At 47.3% G+C, this 18,563-nt stretch overlaps 2 non-coding genes and 1 pseudogene across 2 annotated transcripts; all 3 read left to right on the plus strand.

Moving 5' to 3' along the window:
- Window positions 1–3,020: 3,020 nt before the first annotated feature.
- LOC146788904 (18S ribosomal RNA) lies at window positions 3,021–4,812 on the plus strand (annotated as a pseudogene).
- Window positions 4,813–5,805: 993 nt separating this feature from the next.
- LOC146788905 (5.8S ribosomal RNA) lies at window positions 5,806–5,962 on the plus strand. The gene has a single exon (XR_014970282.1). It is a non-coding gene; the product is annotated as a 5.8S ribosomal RNA (ribosomal RNA).
- Window positions 5,963–6,259: 297 nt separating this feature from the next.
- On the plus strand, window positions 6,260–9,974 carry LOC146788906 (28S ribosomal RNA). The gene has a single exon (XR_014970261.1). It is a non-coding gene; the product is annotated as a 28S ribosomal RNA (ribosomal RNA).
- The last annotated feature ends 8,589 nt before the right edge of the window (window positions 9,975–18,563 follow it).

Here is an 18,563-nt window from a genome sequence, read left to right on the forward strand (position 1 = left end):
TTAAACAAAAAAAGAAATAAAAAAAAGGTTAATACATATCAAAATCATTGTACTTTGAAGGCAACATAATATTTTTCTGACTTCTCTCAATAGATTCAGGTAAAGTATCACAAAATGTGTCCTTGCTTGAAACATTGTTAAAACAGTATTCACTTCCAAAATCAGGAACATTAGTAACATTGTTTGGAGAAATCACAAGGAAGCAAGATCCGGCAGGAGAGCAAGTTTTATCTAATCTGGACAAACTCCACCAAGATCCATTGTCCAGTAAAGCTGACGTTTTTCCTAGTTTGACAACTCTTCTGACCTCAAAAAACTTTGAACAACCTTTATGCACATGAACAGGAAGTTTGATCTTAGCAGCATCACCAATAGATAACTTATTATTAGTATCTACGAACTCTTGAAAACATTTTTAGATTCTTTGGTTTCCACTTTATGTTTGACAACATCATACATATGTTCAAGATTATGAGTAGTGATTTTGGGAAATAACCACCCATGGGTAAGTTTTTGCCTAGGAGCCCTCCCTTTGAGCAACAAAAAAGGAGAACATTTGGTGGTACAGTGAGGAGTACAGTGGTAAGACCACAACAAATCAGCAATATGTTGTTTCACATCAATTCTGGACTTGCGAGCCAACTGAACCCCTTCCACTGAAGTTCTGTTAAACCTTTCCACCAAACCCATCGTGTTCGGTGAATAAAGTGCAGTGGTAAAGTGACGACTACCAACTTATTTAAAAAAATCTTCCATAGTAAACGAGGTAAACTGGGAACCATTGTCAGTTACAATACCGTCAGGAAAACCTTCCTTCTTAAACACTTCTTGCAAAAACTCAATAACGGTGAAGGTATCAGGATGAAAAATCCATTTTAACTCATTCCATTTGGAAAAATTATCAATGAGAACTAAGATATAAATCTTCCCAGAATGAATATGGTCCTAACAAATCCATGGCCAACTTGGCCCAAGGTTTGTCTGGAAAGTTAGTTTGAATATGATCAACGTGTTGGGTCTTCAAAATCTTGTCAGATTTGATGCACAATAGACAATTTTCAACACATTTGACAATATCATTGTCCATATAAGGCCATCCCAAAAGTTTCCTTACTTTTTTAATAATGCTGGATTGACCCAAATGACCTAGATGGGCAATGGAAATCAATTTGTTTCTGATACAAGAAGGTGGAACAAAACAACATCCTTTGATAATAAGATCATTTTCGAAAAAGAAGTAATCTCTGACCTTCCAGAAAACCTGCAACTCTTTAGATAAATGTTTCTCTAAAGGCCAACCATCCAACATGTAACTTTTGAGGAAACCAAAACATCATCTTGCGACATTGCTGCAAACCCTTCTTCCTTAGAAATAACCTCACTCACCGAGAGTACAACATCATCAATGGAAGCAGCAACACATTCTTCAAGAGATGAACAATTTGGACCTGTAATAACATCCCCTGTCAAACGAGAAAAACAATCAGCCCAAACATTTTGTGACCCAGGAATGTAACTCACATTGAAATTGTATTCATAAAGTTTTGATAAAATTCTAACCAACCTAGAAGAAGCCTTTCCCATGCCATGTTTGAAGAGTAAGTAAATCAAAGGCTTATGATCAGTTTTGAGTTGAAAATGTTTTCCCCACAAATACATTTTAAAATGTTCAACAGACCATTTACACCCCAAAGCTTCGCGTTCAATGGTGGAGTATCTCGATTCATCACTAAATAAAGGTCGAGATGCGAAAGCATTGGCGCATTCAACCCCATCCTTGATTTGACTAAACACTGCAGCAAGTCCAGTTGAACTGGCATCAACAGTGACCACATTGGGTGCCTCTTATGAAAAGGCAAACAGGGGTTTGGACTCAATGATAGCCTTTTTTAAAGAACTGAACGCAGCAACATGAACTTCCAGCCACTCAAATTTGACACCTTTTTTTTAACAATAACCTTAAAGGTAAAACAATGTCAGCGAAATTTTGAACAAATCTTGCATAATACATAAACCTAAAAAGGATTTGAGTTGGTCTTTACATTTAGGAACTTGCATATCTCGGATAGATTTAAGCAAGTCTTCTTTTGGAGCAATACCAGTGCTGGAAATTGTGTGTCCTAAGAACTCTACTTCATTTGTGAAAAACTTGCACGTATGTAGACGCACAGTCATCCCTTTGTCCTCCAAAATGGTCAACACTCTACTCAGTAAAGAAGCATGCTGATCATTGGTTTTGGAGAAAATGAGAATGTTGTCTTGGAACATCACAACCCCATCGATACTTCCAAAAAGGCAGAACATACATTTTTGAAATATCGAAGAGGAAGACAGTAATTCAAACGGCATCCTGACATATCTAAATGCTCCATCAGGTGTGATAAATGTGACTAAATGTCTTGACTGGGGAGATAATGTGACCTGAAGATAAGCTGATTTAAGGTCTGTGGTGGAAAAAACATTCACCCCGTCCAATTTGGATAACAAATCTTGAATTCTAGGCAAGGGATGACAATCGACTAGAATGTGTTTGTTAACAGACCTCAAATCGGGACAGAGACGAAGTTCCCTATTTTTGTTTAACTAAAACAATGGGAGAAACCCACTCTAATGAGTCCACCGGTTCCATAATTCCTTCAGCACACATGCTTTTGAGCATTTGAGATAACTCCGCATGAACAGACAGAGGAACATGGCTCAATTTATGTTTCTCGGGAACACCACTTTTTTAAAGTTTGTGGTATGAAAAACCTTTAACCTGACCTAGCTTCTTACGAAACAGATTTTTATGTTTATCTAGGATACACTCTAATCTGTTATCTTTTTCAATGACACTTCTGGGGAGACAGCTGGGTCCGCCGGTGCCCGTGCATCCGCACCTGTCCACCCCCTCTCAGCGAGCCCTCCCACCCAGGCAGGTGGGCTCTCTCCCCAGCAGGCTCCCAAGAGGGGATGTGCGAAGGTGTCAGTCGCAGGACGGTGCACGCGGCTCCCAAACCCACCCCGTCAGCAGGTGCAGCTACCTGGGTGATCCTGCCAGTAGAATATGCTTGTCTCAAAGATTGAGCCATGCACGTGTAAGTACACACGGCCGGTACAGTGAAACTACGAATGGCTCATTAAATCAGTTCTGGTTCCTTTGATCGCTCCATCTGTTACTTGGATAACTGTGGTAATTCTAGAGCTAATACATGGCGCCGAGCGCTGACCATTTATCAGACCATGACCAATCCGGGCTCACCCGGTCGCTTTGGTGACTCTAGATAACCTCGAGCCGATTGTACGTCCCCGTGATGGCGACGATACATTTGGATGTCTGCCCTTTCGATTATACTTTCTGTGCCTACCATGGTGACCACAGGTAATGGGGAATCAGGGTCCGATTCCAGAGAGGGAGCCTGAGAAACGGCTACCAAATCCAAGGAAGGCAGCAGGCACGCAAATTACCCACTCCCGTCTTCGGGAGGTAGTGACGAAAAATAACAATACCGGACTCTTTTAAGGCCCTGTTATTGGAATGAGTACACTTTAAATCCTTTAACAAGGATCCATTGGAGGGCAAATCTGGTGCCAGCAGCCGCGGTAATTCCAGCTCCAATAGCATATATTAAAGTTGCTGCAGTTAAGAAGTTCGTAGTTGGATCTTGGGATCAAGTTGGCGGTCAGCCTCGAGGCGAGCTACCGCCTGCCCCAGCCCCTGTCTCTCGGCGCTGCCTTGATGCTCTTGACTGAGTGTCCTGGGGGTCTGAAGCGTTTACTTTGAAAAAACTAGAGTGTTCAAAGCAGGCCGGTTGCCTGAATACTTCAGCTAGGAATAATGGAATAGGACTCTGGTTCTATTTTGTTGGTTTACGGAACTGGGGCCATGATTAAGAGGGACAGCCAGGGGCATTTGTGTTGTGCCGCTAGAGGTGAAATTCTTGGACCGGCACAAGACGAACCAAAGCAAAAGCATTTGCCAATAATGTTTTCATTAATCAAGAATGAAAGTCGGAGGTTCGAAGACGATCAGATACCGTCGTAGTTCCGACCATAAACCATGCCAACTAGCGATCCGGCTGCGTTATTCCCATGACCCGCCGAGCAGCTTCTGGGAAACCAAAGTCTTTGGGTTCCGGGAGGAGTATGGTTGCAAAGCTGGAACTTAAAGGAATTGATGGAAGAGCACCACCAGGAGTGGAGCCTGCGGCTTAATTTGACTCAACACGGGAAACCTTACCCGGCCCAGACACGGAAAAGATTGGCAGATTGATAGCCCTTTCTCGATTCTGTGGGTGGTGGTGCATGGCCGCTCTTAGTTGGTGGAGCAATTTGTCTGGTTAATTCTGATAACGAATGAGACTACTCCATGCTAACTAGTTACGTGACCCCCAGCGGTCGGGGTCCAACTTTTTAGAAGTACAAGTGGCATTCAGCCACACGAGATCGATCAATAACAGGTCTGTGATGTGCTTAGATGTTCGGGGATGCATGCGCGCTACACCAAATGGATCAGCGTGTGTCTACCCTTCGCCGACAAGTGCGGGTAACCCCCTGAACCCTGTTCGTGATAGGGATTGGAGATTGCAGTTATTTCCCATGAATGAGGAATTCCCAGTAAGTGCAGGTCATAAGGTCACGTTGATTAAGTCCCTGCCCTTTGTACACAACGCCCAACGCTACTATCGATTGGATGGTTTAGTGAGGTGCTCGGATCGGCCCCGCCGGGGTCGACAATGGCCCTGGCAGAGCGCGAGAAGACGATCAAACTTGACTAGAGGAAGTAAAAGTTGTAACAAGATTTCCGTAGGTAAACCTGCGGAAGGATCATTAATGGCGGAGCAGCCCGAGCAACGGATGGTGCCAGCCCGAAACCCTCGGCCGCCTCCTGCGAGCACACCCTAGGCCCTGCCCTCACATGGCCCGGCCGGCAGAGCGGTCCGTGGCCGCATGGGGTGCTTGGGTGAGAATCAGACCTTGGCGGGTCTCCGTCCACCAGAGGAGGACCCGACCAACCGAGGGACAGGGGACGGGGATAGTGCCCGGCCCCTGTCCCTCTCTCTGGGAGGGGCACAGCAGTGGGCCCTCCTGAGACAGAACCCATGCTCACCCTGCACGACCCCCGTGGTGGGGGGAAACTAAATAGCAGGGCCTCCACGGGCTGGGACCCCCCCCCCCTGAAAAGCCATGCCTCCCCAGGCCCTCCCAAACCCGAGTCCTTGCCCATCTGTGTTTCGGGCGACCACCGAGTGGCCCTTCTTGTGTGGCAGGACGGCCTGGAAGAGAAGGAGCCAAGGGCCTGGTAGGGGACCCCCGGCTGCTCTCGGTGGGAGGCCTGCGGGAAGGGGAGCTGCCTGGCTCTCCCCTTCTGGCACCTCCGACCCGGGCAAGGGTGGGGTGGGCTACCCACCAGCCCGCTGGCATGGCTCAGGGCCGCCTGGTGACAGATGGCTGACGTGCAGGTGGGGCAACCCTCCCTCGTTGCCAGGTACCCAGTTTGACCCGGTCCCGTGCAGCCGGGCCGATGGGTTTGAAGACTTGTGCGCTTCGTCCTAATTACCTTGGGAGGGACCGCGACAGTGGGGCTGCTGCCTACTCCCGTCGCTCTGGTAGCCCCCCTTGCCTGCGGGTGGGCATGGGGGACTCCCGGGCCCAGCGCCTGGTAACGCTTTTTTTCTCATAACGGTGCAGTCTGACTCCCAGAGGGGAAGCCTTGAACAGGGCCCCCAAGCCGTCTTGCTGCGTGGGCGGTGGATGGACGGCATTGCCTTCCTCCCGCCTCTCCTTCTCCCGCAGGTGGGCGAACGTTTTCGAAAAGTTGCCTGTGACTCTTGGTGGTGGATCAATTGGCTCGCGCGTCAATGAAGAATGCAGCTAGCTGCGATAATTAGTGTGAATTGCAGGACACATTGATCATTGACACTTCGAACGCACCTTGCGGCCCCGGGTTCTCCAGGATGTGGCTGGGCCTGTGGCAGGATTAGCTCTGCTTACCTTCGCCCCCCAAGGTCAGACCCCCTGCTCGCCCCTGGTAGGGTCCCTTGCCAGGTCCTGTCACGGAGGTATGCCTCCAGTGTGCCTAGCCCTGCTTCCACGCCTCGGTGGGGTGAAGGGGGCTGTCTATGGTGTCCCACCGGCTGCCCACATGCCTCAGGCGCCCACCTCCGTGGCCAACTTCCTGGGTAGGGCAAACCCCCTCTAGATCTGATCTGGGGACAGAGAGCGTGCACTGCCGGGACACCCCAGCGGCTCCCCCGACGCTTCGGCGTTTTTCCAACTACGACCTCAGATCAGACGTGGCAACCCGCTGAATTTAAGCATATTACTAAGCAGAGGAAAAGAAAATGACCCGGATTCCCCCAGTAAACGCATGTGTAGAGGGAAGAGCCCAGCGCCGAATCCCTGCCTGGTGCCGGGTGTGGGAAATGTGGTGTACAGAAGACTGACTTCATGGCGTCACTCAGGGGGCCCAAGTCCTTCTGATCGAGGCTCACCCCGCGGATAGTGTTAGGCCAGTAGCAGCCCCCGGCATGCCGGGAGTGGGTCTTCTTGGAGTCGGGTTGCTTGGGAATGCGGCCCACAGCGGGTGGTAAACTCCATCCAAGGCTAAATATGTATGCAAGACCGATAGCCAACAAGTACTGTAAGGGAAAGTTGAAAAGAACTTTGAAGAGAGAGTTCAAGAGGGAGTGAAACCGTCGAGAAGTAAACGGGTGGGGTTCGTGTGGTCCGCCCGGAGGATTTAACATGGCAGGAAGGTCGGTGGCCCGGGAGTTTGGATCCCCTCCGTGGGACCGGTGTCCAGGCCCTACCCAGCCCCTGCAGGGGGCATTTCCTCCATGGCGGTGCGCGGCGACCGGCTCCAAGGTCGGCTGGGAAGGTTTTAGGGTGGCAGGTGGCCCTCTGCTCTGGCAGAGGGTATTACAGCCCCCCTGGCAGCAGCTTTGCCATATTCGTGCCGTATTCGTGGGGCCGAGGGAGATTAGAACGCCTCTGCGCCCTTCCCCGGTCACCTGTCCCAGGCTGCCCGTCGGGCCCCCTGCTCCCGGTATGAGTGTTGACTGGAGCGGACTGCGCTCATTGCACCCAGACCGAGTAGCGCCGCCGGGTGGAGAGGCCCATGCTGGGCACTAGGGGTCTGTGGCGATGTCGGTTACCCATCCGACCCGTCTTGAAATACAGACCAAGAAGTCTAACATGTGCGCAAATCAAAGGGCCGAGTGAAACCCTGTGATGCAATGAAGGTGAGGAATGGCGTGCGCTGGCTGAGGTGGGATCCCGCCGTGCTTCCAACGGCGGGTGCACTACTGACCCGTCACACCCGCTCTGTCGGTGAGGTGGAGCATGAGCGTGCATGATAAGACCCGAAAGATAGTAAACTATGCCTGGGCAGGGCCGAGCCAGAGGAAACTCTGGTGGAGGTCTGTAGCGGTCCTGGCGTGCAAATCGGTCATCTGACCTGGGTCTAGGGACAAAAGACTAATCAAACAATCTAGTAGCTGGTTCCCTCTGAAGTTTCCCTCAGGATAGCTGGTGCTCGGAGCCCCCAGTTTTATCTGGTAAAGGGAATGATTCGAGGTCTTGGGGCCGAAACTATCTCAACCTATTTTCAAACTTTAAATGGGTAAGAAGCCCGGCTCGCTTGTGTCGAGCCGGGCATGGAATGCGAGTGCCTATTGGGCCACTTTTGGTAAGCAGAGCTGGCGTGGGATGAACCGAATGCCGGGTTAAGGCGCCCGATGCCGACGCTCATCAGACCCCACAAAAGGAGTTGGGTGATATAGACAGCAGGACGGTGGCCATGGAAGTCAGAATACGCTAAGGAGTGTGTAACAACTCACCTGCCAAATCAACTAGCCCTGAAAATTGAAGGCACTGGAGCGTCAGGCCCATACCTGGCTGTCGCCGGCACTGAAAGCCGTAGGGGCTAAGCCGCGACAAGTAGGAGGGCCACTGCGGTGCGCATCGAAGCCCGGGGTGAGGGCACGGGTGGAGCCGCCGAAGGAGCCGATCTTGGTGGTAGCAGCAAAATATGCAAATGAGAACTTTGAAGGCCGAAGTGGAGAAGAGTTCCATGTGAACAGCAGTTGAACATGGGTCAGTCGGTCCTAAGAGATGGGCGTGCGCCATTCAGAAGGGACAAGCGATGGCCTCCGATCGAAAGGGAGTCAGGTTCAGATCCCCGAACCTCAAGAGGAGGAGACGGGCGCCCTAGTGCGTCCAGTGTGGTAATGCAAACAATCCTGGAGAGGCCGGCGGGAGCCCCGGGAGAATTCTCTTTTCTTTGTGAAGGACAGGGGGCCCTGGAATGGGTTCGCCCTGAGAGAGGGGCACCAGCCTTGGAAAGCGCGGTTCTGACGGCGTCCTGTCAGCTCTTGCTGGTCCTTGAAAATCCAGGAGAGATGGTATAAATCTTACACTGGGTCGTACCCATATCCGCAGCAGGTCTCCAAAGTGAACAGCCTCTGGCATGTTGGAACAATGTAGGTAAGGGAAGTCGGCAAGTCAGATCCATAACTTCGGGATAAGAATTGGCTCTAAGGACTGGGTCGGTTGGTTTGGGGTACAAAGCGGGGCTGGGTGCGTGCCGCAGCTGGATGAGGCGCAGCCTTCTGGGGAGAAGGCGACTCTGGACGTGAGCCAGGCCCTTCCTGTGGAACGTTCCAGCTAAGGTGGTCACCTCCCCCAGTGCCACCTCCCGGGGGGGGGCAGGACCAGCGTTCTGCATCGGCCGGCCCCTAGCAGCTGACTTAGAACTGGTGCGGACCAGGGGAATCTGACTGTTTAATTAAAACAAAGCATTGCGAAGGCCCAAGGTCGGTGTTGACGCGATGTGATTTCTACGCAGTGCTCTGAATGTCAAAGTGAAGAAATTCAATGAAGCGTGGTTAAACGCCGGGAGTAACTATGACTCTCTTAAAGTAGTGATATGCCTCGTCATGTAATTAGTGACACACATGAATGGATGAACGAGATTCCCACTGTCCCTACCTACTATCTAGCGAAACCACAGCCAAGGAAACAGGCTTGGCAGAATCAGCGGGGAAAGAAGTCCCTGTTGAGCTCGACTCTAGTCTGGCACTGTGAAGAGACATGAGAGGTGTAGGATAAGTGGGAGGCCCTCAGTGGTGTGGGGGTGAGACCCATGGGGCACTTGCTTCTGGCTCCAAGCGCCCGGCACCCACCGGGCTCGGCCCACTCCGGGGACAGTGGCAGGTGGGCAGGTGTCCTAAGGTGAGCTCAGGGAGGACAGACAACTCCCGCGGAGCAGAAGGGCAAAAGCTCGCTTGATCTCGATTTTCAGTATGAATACAGACCTTGAAAACGGGGCCTCATAATCCTTCTGACTTTTTGTGTTTCAAGCAGGAGGTGTCAGAAAAGTTACCACAGGAATAACTGGCTTGTGGCGGCCAAGCGTTCATAGGGACATCGCTTTTTGATCCTTTGATGTCGGCTGTTACTATCATTGTAATGCAGAATTCACCAAGCGTTGGATTGTTCACCCACTAATAGGGAACGTGAGCTGGGTTTAGAACATCGTGAGACAGGTTAGTTTTACTGTACTGATGATGTGTTGTTGCAATAGTAATCCTGCTCAGTACGAGAGGAACCGCAGGTTCAGACATTTATTGTGTGTGCTTGGCTGAGGAGCCAATGGGCGAAGCTACCATCTGTGGGATTTTGACTGAACGCCTCTAAGTCAGAATCCCCCCTAAACTGTAACGATACCGCAGTGTCGTAGATCCTCGGTTGGCCTGAGATAGCCAGCCTTTTTTTTTGGGGGGGGGGGGGGCAGTGCGTATAGCTGATCGCTTGGGGACCAGAGTGCGGACGGAAGGGGGCCGCCTCCACCGCCCTTAGTGCACTGCATGTTCGTGTGACACCCGGTGCTAAATCATTCATAGACGTCCTGATTCTAGGTCAGGGTTTGTAAGTAGCAGAGCAGCTACCTCACTGCGATCTATAGAAAGGAAACCTCTAAGCCAAGCTTTTGTCTCTCTGTGGTTTGGCGCCCACGGACGCCCTCCTCCACCACACCCGGGGGTGGGTCCTCCTGCCGCCAGGCCGGCGGGAGGGACGTGGTGGGGGCGACGTGGACTTGCGAGGGGCTGCCTGCACCACATGCCCTCCGGCACAGGGCCTCCCCGTCCCATCCCTGCCCCACCAGGGTGTGGGGATGAGGGCCACCATTCCTTGCAGGTCAGCAGGGTGACCAGATGGCCTGGGCTGGGCCGGCCGTGCCCCCCTTCTCACTCCTTGCACGCAAGTCGAGCAGGGAGGCGAGCAGCCCAGGGGAAGGAGTCGCCCGAGCAGTGGCCTCGGAGCACCTGGCCGCTGTCGTTGGACTGCAAGGGCGACTGGGTCCGGCTGGCTCATACCATCTGGGCGCTGGGTCGTTCCGGGCCATCTGGTCGCCTGTCTGCACGACCAGATGGCCCAGAGGGCTGGGTGACCAGTTGGCCCTGTGGGCCGGGTGACCAGATGGCCCTGTGGGCCAGGTGACCAGATGGCCCTGGGGGCTGGGTGACCAGATGGCTGGCCTACTGGTCAGCCGGGCTGACTCCAACTTTTGTCCTTCCCCATGGTTCAGTAAGCCCCGGGTTTAATAGTCTAGGAAAATGGGCTCCCTTGCAAGCCAGCCGAGGGTCCGGGCACTGGGTACGGGTGGGTCCCATCGGGGCCTTGGGAGGCTCTCCCCGGCCTGGCTAGGGTTTGGAAGCTGGGACTGGGCCCGGTGCTTGAGCTCCGTCTGGCGGACCCCGGGGTGCAGGAGCCTCCCATCCTGCAAGCCAGCCAAGGGTCCGGGCGCAGGGGACGGGGGCCATCGGAGCCCAGGGAGGCTCTCCCCTGCCTGGCCTAGGGTTCAGAAGCTGGGACTGGGACCGGGCCCAGAGCTTGAGCTCTGTCCGGCAGGCCCTGGGTACGGGAGCCTCCGTCCTGCATGCCAGCCGAGGGTCTGGGCACTGGGAAAAGGGGGTCCATCGGGGCCTGGGCAGGCTCTCCTCGGGCTGTCCTAGGGTCCGGAAGCTGGGGCCAGGCCCACGGCTTGAGCTCCGTCTGGTGGGCTCTGGGGTGCGGGTGCCCCGCGGTCCCTGTACTCCGCGTCCTCAGTGGAGCGCGGAGTAGGCAAATCTCCACACACTGCGCTGGCAGAGCAGAGTTCTCTGCACGCCCCTAATATTTTCAAGGTAGGTGGATGTGGAGTTAGGAGTAGTAAATCTACACTGCCCTATACGCACTTACCTTTTGATATTTGGCCCTCGATATTCTGTCATCGATATTAGTACGCCACGATATTGTTGGTGTTAAAACATAACTTGGATGAAAATGGGTTTGTGCTCTTGGATGGAGAGACCAACACAGGCTGGGAAAGCTTCTCAACCCATGTTACTCAGAATAAGTGTTGGCCATTGACCTGCTCCAGGATACACTCCCTGGTGATAGTGTGCTCTTCAGATCTGCAAAACATAATATGACATAACATGACATAACATATAAAATAACTGGATACCAAAAAAGATCAGAGTTTGCTCAATAGAGAGAGGTTTGGTGAAGTATTTTCAGGAGTATTAGGAAAGTTGCAAGGCCATCATTAAAGGATTATTCTTGAAAGCGACACCATCTCAGTCGAGCATGAGTTAAGGGGGAGGTCTAATTAATGTAGGAAATAATTGTAAGAGATACTTGAGAAGATGGTTAGAGCGGATATAAAATCGGTAGTCAAGTCCTCAGAAGAGGTTTGAAGAGGGGTGGTCGGTTGTGATTGTTTATGAGCCAAAAGCCTTCAATACTTGGTTGTAGACGTCCAACCATTGCCTAAGATCAATGAAATTATTTCTTTCCTACATGGGCTGTTCCGCTTTATACTTGAAACCTGCACAAATCAGGTGGAGTTGGCTCCTGTACAAACTACTTATTACCTACATAACATCATTGGGATTGTCGTGTTTAAAAAGAATGGTACTTGGGCCGGCTTCAGCAGCCTCTGCATTGCAGAGAGCCATGAACAGCATTTTCAAGGATTTTCATTCATCATTGAACATCTTGCAGAATGGTGTGATGATGTTCTAATTTGTTTTAAAAACAACGAAAATCATTTTGAAATTTGAAAGGGGGTGTTTTCCAGGTTTCTTAATAATGGGTTCACTTTGAGTTTTGAGGAGTCTTCTATATTGCAAGACAAGTAAACTATTTAGGACATTCTATTTCGAAAGAGAGAATAGTGCCCAAAGCTGATCTGATAGAAGCCACTAGACGAGCCCTTGCCCGAGATACCAGGGAGAAACTCCTCTCATTTGCTGGATTATGAGAATAATACGGTAGATCTGCTATGAAGTCTGCTGAAATAATGTAACCTCTTAGGCTGTTATTGTACGAGTCACTAACTTGTCAACAACACCGAAAAGCCTTTGAAGCTCTAAAAACATCAGTTTCCACTGCAATTACTTTTAAGCCTTTACATTATGTTAAAACATGGGCAATCACTGTGGACGCTAGTATGTGCAGAGTACGGACTAGGGGTGGTACTCTACCAGCACCCTGATAGCTCAAAGTGGAATGTACCCTTTTTATTAATTGAATTCTCAATATCATTGAATGCAAGTAGGCAGTGATCAAGAGAGAACTTATTGCTTGCATATGAGCTATTGATCACCTCCAGTACTATGTGTGAGTAAATTAATTTATTCTTAGATCTGACTACAAGCCACTAATTAATATCCCATCACCGCAAGAGGGAAAAATCTATAGCCATGATCGGATGGTATTGGTCCAAGTTACAAGAGTACATGTTTGAGGTACATTTGATAATTGGCAAAAAGAATGTAATTGATGACTATCTCTCACGTCTTCCATTATAACTATCCTTCAGTGTTAGCAATGATGATTGTGAAAGTGATGAACTATCCACTTCATAAGAATGAGTAAATCGTTCTTTCTGGGGGTTCAGACAGGGAATGGGAGGCTGTGGAAGTATGAGACTTACAAAATGATCACATATTATCTTACTGAAGGTTGTCTATTGCCAAAATGGTAGTTTGAAGTCGCATTACCATGTAGCAACAGAACTAGTGTTTAAAGATCACTCACTTTTGAGAAATGGAAAGTATATAATTTGTGAAGGAATTAGGCAAGAAATGCTTGGGCATGGGCACAAGGGTCACATTGGAATGTCAGCTCTCAAGAACCTAATTAAATCTCACTTTTGAGCTGGCTTGAAATTTGAAGGGGATAAGAGGTTAAGAGATTGAGAGATCTGTGCTGATACAGTTAATCTGCAAAAAATGTACATACCTTTGGCTCCTGTCAGATGTCCCACTTTCAGCTGGCAAAAATCACCTTTGACATTGTCAATCCAATTAAAGTTTTGCTTATTCAACTTAAGTATGCCTTTGTCTTCGTTGTCCACCCCTCACACTGCCATGTTCACAAAGATACACTTACATGTGTTTGTAAGTTTATTCTTTTCAGTATTCACAAAACTGCCATTTAATAGTAACTTTAAGACTGTGGAGACTCCAAGATCAGGGCGGAGAACTCCACACATAAAAAGATAGGCCACACATAGTTATGCTGTCAAGCCAGATAAAACAACCCAAACAAACAAAGTTGACATTCGTGGTGGCTATTTTACTACCCTTCTAAGCATCTGATTTAATAACAATGGCAATTGACCAAAGCAATATACAAGGAAAGATTTCTTATTAACAAATATGAGAACATCATAACGATCCGAACAGAACACGCCACAAATTATATGAGACAGATATGCCTGGTAGGACTTATTTAGGTCTCAGCGACAGACAGCTTAAGATGTCTGTTTGCCAAACCAATGGCTTTCACTAAACATAGACGGCTTTGGGTCAGCACATTGCTTATGATTAGATGGCTTTGTTAAGACCCCTATCCTCTTTCTTATTCAATGGCTTTCTTCCTTGCTCATGTATATATCACCACCAAGAGAATTTTGGTCTCACAGTGCTTGGATTGGTTGACTTTTATCCTTCCAAGATGGTCTTTAATTGAAGTCAAGGAACTGCTTTTATGTACGCACTGGAAGTGAGTGTAGTTTTTGCTCTCTCTCCCTTGTGCTGCCACCCCTTCCACTTCTTCCACTCCCCTGACTCTCCACATTCCTGCCTCAGCCACACTCCTGCCTTCTCATTTTTCTTTTCTTTATTAGAAAACCCATTCGAAAATTGACATCACTCACATCACATGTGTGTGAGTCTTCATGCATGCACATGCAAGTGATTGCACAAGATTTCGGCAAAATCAATAGCTCTGCATTTTAGAGTATCAACCTGATATAGGGTCACTCAGTAAATACCGTTTCCCCATTCCTTCATCTATGAGTTTCAAATAAGATGCAAATGGATTTTCCATTAAAAAAAATCAAAATTTCTGAAATATGTCTCCATTTCTCAAGGTGGAGATGAGAGGCTCAGTTTCGAATCAATTTGCATTACATCAGCTTCTGGCACTACCTTAAACCTGTTGAGGCAGCACTTGGTGTGTGGCAATAGTAGGCTGTGTGCTGGGAAATATCCCAGTCTGAGTTCTCAGTCAGTTTGAAATTGCAATTAGTGAGATTTCGACACACCTCTGGAAGCACGTCTGCAAATCTTTGAAAACACTTAATAGCCAGAGGGAAAGGATGAGCAAATTGTGGTGCTGTGGTTGATGACATTCTGGTTTTCAAGGGTATATATATATATATGGGTTTGCAGTGCTAGTTTTAATTCCTGTAAATATTCGCCAGTCCTTCCCTGCACATTATGTTTGTGAAAACTACTGTTGTAATACACTAGTGATCCAATGGTCTAATGCTTGAAGCCAGGTCATGAACCAGCCAATGCAAATCCCACCTCCACTGATTTGGGCAACATTTTGTTATCTGACTGATGTACAAATCAGGAGCAACCCAAAATGTTGATTTGCAGGAAGGTGCAAAACCTCCTGCCTAATGAGTATTAATTAGCCAGTAGTCATTCCACAACCCGCTGCAAAATCCAGAAATCCTGAAAACACACTTATGGATTTCTGTGAAGGACAGACCGCACGGTGCGTTGACAAATGTGCAGTGGAAAAAATAACATCTGGAATAACAATCAGATTTTATGTAACAGATATATATACATACATACATACATGCATTCATACATTCATACATACATACATATTAATTGCATAGTAGCGATTGCCACGGTGCAGACAAGGTGAGGTTGTCACTGTGCATTCATAGTGAGGTCACAGTTTCCATAAGAACAGCACTTTTTCATTTTGCTCATAAATTTTGCACAAATTGAAGAATCTTCACAAAACATTTAAAACCAAAAGTTGATCCACCTCAGCTCATTCCTAGAACGTTTTATGTAGATTGTCAAGTGGGTGCGAAGAAAAAAGGGGTGACCCAAAACGTTGATTTCCCATGTTAATTCTCAAAGGAAACTTCTGTCTTAGCTACAGAAAAATCAGCAGTACAGAATTACACCGAATGTAGACAAAGTTAATACTTTAAAAAGTATGTGATGTTTCTGATGGTGAAGCCAATCAGCTGTTTTCGACAGTTTTGCATTTTCAAGAGGGGCTTGGTTGGTCATGAAGGGCTAAAAGGTTAGGTATATCTGGACTATTGGAGTCCACTTTAAAAGGAACAGATCCATCCTGATTATTTAGTCACAACCTGAACAATATTTTCTGGCAGCCATTACAGGACATAGGGACATAGTCCATACGTTCCATCAGTCAGTCAAAATCCTTTATTTCTAAGAAATGAATTCTTATAGAAATATTACATAGACTTCATTTAACATATATAATTACGTACATCATAAAATCATAAAACACTTAATCTTAATTAATCCAGCAACACATGACGTCAGTCTGGAAGTAAGCATACATTATAACATTTTAAACGCCTTTAAATTAGAACAGATTCAATCACAGGTCACAATATTAAGTCAAACCAATTGAAAACATTTAAGGTATCATAGAAACCCAAGACGTATGATTCATTTGAGGAAGGAAAACATTCTAAAATGAAAAGGTGCAGAGCCATACTCAACCATAGGTTCTAAAAATGAATTAAAAAATATGAGGGGGGAAGGATGAGTACACCCGGACCACAAGGGGTTAAGGGAGCCCCACCCTTGATTGGCTAGCCACAACATGGACAAAATGTTGTGGCAGCCATGTGGATATGGTCCTCATTGATATACATTAGGTAAACACATGTTTTTGAGGGTCACAAAAAGGAGCACATATAAAGGATGATAACAGATTTTACTCACAATACAAGTTATACTCATTGTAGGAATTCAGGTGGGTTCTCCCGGTGATTTTACAGAGTGAAAAACAATGACTCTCTGTTGGGATTTGCTGAACCTTGTCTGAGAGAAAAACTTTCTCTCATGATCGTCTCATAGAGGTTATGGAAGGTTATGTTATGTTATATTATGGAAACTTCTAAAGCACAACGGTTACCCGGGGGTGTCCTGGCGCTAGTTACTTCTCCTTTAAGCAGAGATGGAAGAGAGAGGTTTATTTATCAAAGAGCCATGTCTTTGATCCCTTCCTGAATGCTAAAACATTGGTGGCATTTCTCAAGTGGAATGGCAGGTCATTCCAAGCTTTTGCCGCACATAAAGAAAAACTTCTTCCACCCCACAGTGCTTTTTTTGTAGGTGAGACTACGACCAACTTGGCTCCCAGTGAATGAAGGGTTCTTGTCGGTGTATACCATTGAAACTGGCGTCTCAAATGATCTGGTCCTATGCCTTGGAGCGGTTTAAAAACCATGCAAAGCGATTTGAAATGACTTCAACTTTGAAGGTTGTGGCAGCGCTCAAAGTATACTTTCAAGTTTAACGTTATAGAGCCTCAATTCATCGATACAACTGGTCACGTGCACAGCTTTTTAATTGCAAGTTATATATTATTTCTAAATTAAAAAAAATGAAAATCAGTATCTATTCGCATAGAAGACTCCAGAACATAACACAAATCTCAATTATCCCATTAATTGGGCTTACTTTAAAACATTGAGTGAAACAATAACATACAATAAATTAAACGAAATGCACTACAAGCTATTACCAACTCACCAATCACAGTATCTGAAAAACATATTGAAACTAACCCTGGGCGGAGATGGCGTAGTAGTACTCCATGGAATTTCACGGAGTTACTACAAAACTCCATGAAATTCCGTTGAGTACCGTTGCCTACGGAGTCACATATCCCCCCGTACACCTCCGCACCCCCCCCGATAAACCCCTGACAGACAGACAGACAGACAGATGACAGACAGACAGACAGACAGACAGATGACAGACAGACAGACAGACAGACAGACAGACAGACAGACAGACAGACAGACAGACAGACAGACAGACAGACAGATAGATAGATAGATAGATAGATAGATAGATAGATAGATAGATAGATAGATAGATAGATAGATAGATAGATAGATAGATAGATAGATAGATAGATAGATAGATAGATAGATAGATAGATAGATAGATAGATAGATAGATATAGATAGATAGATAGACTTCTACGGTGGATGAAGAAACAATATTGTGGCCAGGTGGCAAAATATTTCCCTAAATAGGAAACACTATAGCAATGGAGCAGGCAGTCACTCATCTATTCAAAACATTACCTTTACTGTTTGCTATGTGAGGCAATGGCCATTTTCTAAAGTTTATGTGCGCACACATGCGCCTGCACTCAAACAAGTGGCTTGTCTGTATCACTGAGATCCAGTTTTAATCAAAAAAGTGAGTAAAGATCCTTCTGGTGCAAACAGAAAGCTACTGGGAGGTTAAGGATGGGAAGAAGGGGTCCACTCATGATGTGTTTGAAAGCCAAAAGTTTTTTTAGGCCACTGGGGCCCAGATTTAGTAATCCGTAGTATTCCCCGAGGCAACAAAAGGACTTAAGTCAAATGAATGAAGCATAGTAATAGGCAGTTTGCATCGTTTTGGGTGACTTACGTGGTTGAAGTGCTGCGCTGGCCTGTGTGATGCAGTGATTAATGTGGGCAAGGTGGGTGTTCCCATTCAAATTCAAATGCAACAGTAATGCAGCGGGATTTACAAAGATATTGCTGCGTGAGGCATCTCTCGCCCTTGTGCTATGGTGTGCCATATAGTAAATACAGCACATCATGTTGAACGAAAGTAAATACCAAAGTGCAACTCATTCTCACACAACGCTATGCGACGCAGCGCTGCGTGAGTCTTAGTAAATCTGGCCCTTGTTATTTTGGTGAATCAGCTTCTATGGAAACTCCTGTGAAAGGCAAATGATCTCTTGTGGTAAGCATTAATTGGTTCTTGTCCAAGTTTTGTGAGTTGTAACATGAGTTGAGGACAGTCTATTGTGAAAAACTCGGCACAGATTTCTGAAGTAGGAGTGGGAAATTCCTCTGCTGCCATGCACATGATTACTGTGATATGTGACCTGTTAAACCTTAATATAGAAAGGAATTCACTAACTTTGCTCCATAGGTAGGGTGGGGCCTGAGACTCCAGAGATACATAAATAACTGAGGCAGAAGATGAAGAGGCATCCAC

This window comes from Triturus cristatus, chromosome 10, assembly GCF_964204655.1.
Source record: "Triturus cristatus chromosome 10, aTriCri1.1, whole genome shotgun sequence".
NCBI lineage: Eukaryota > Metazoa > Chordata > Amphibia > Caudata > Salamandridae > Triturus > Triturus cristatus.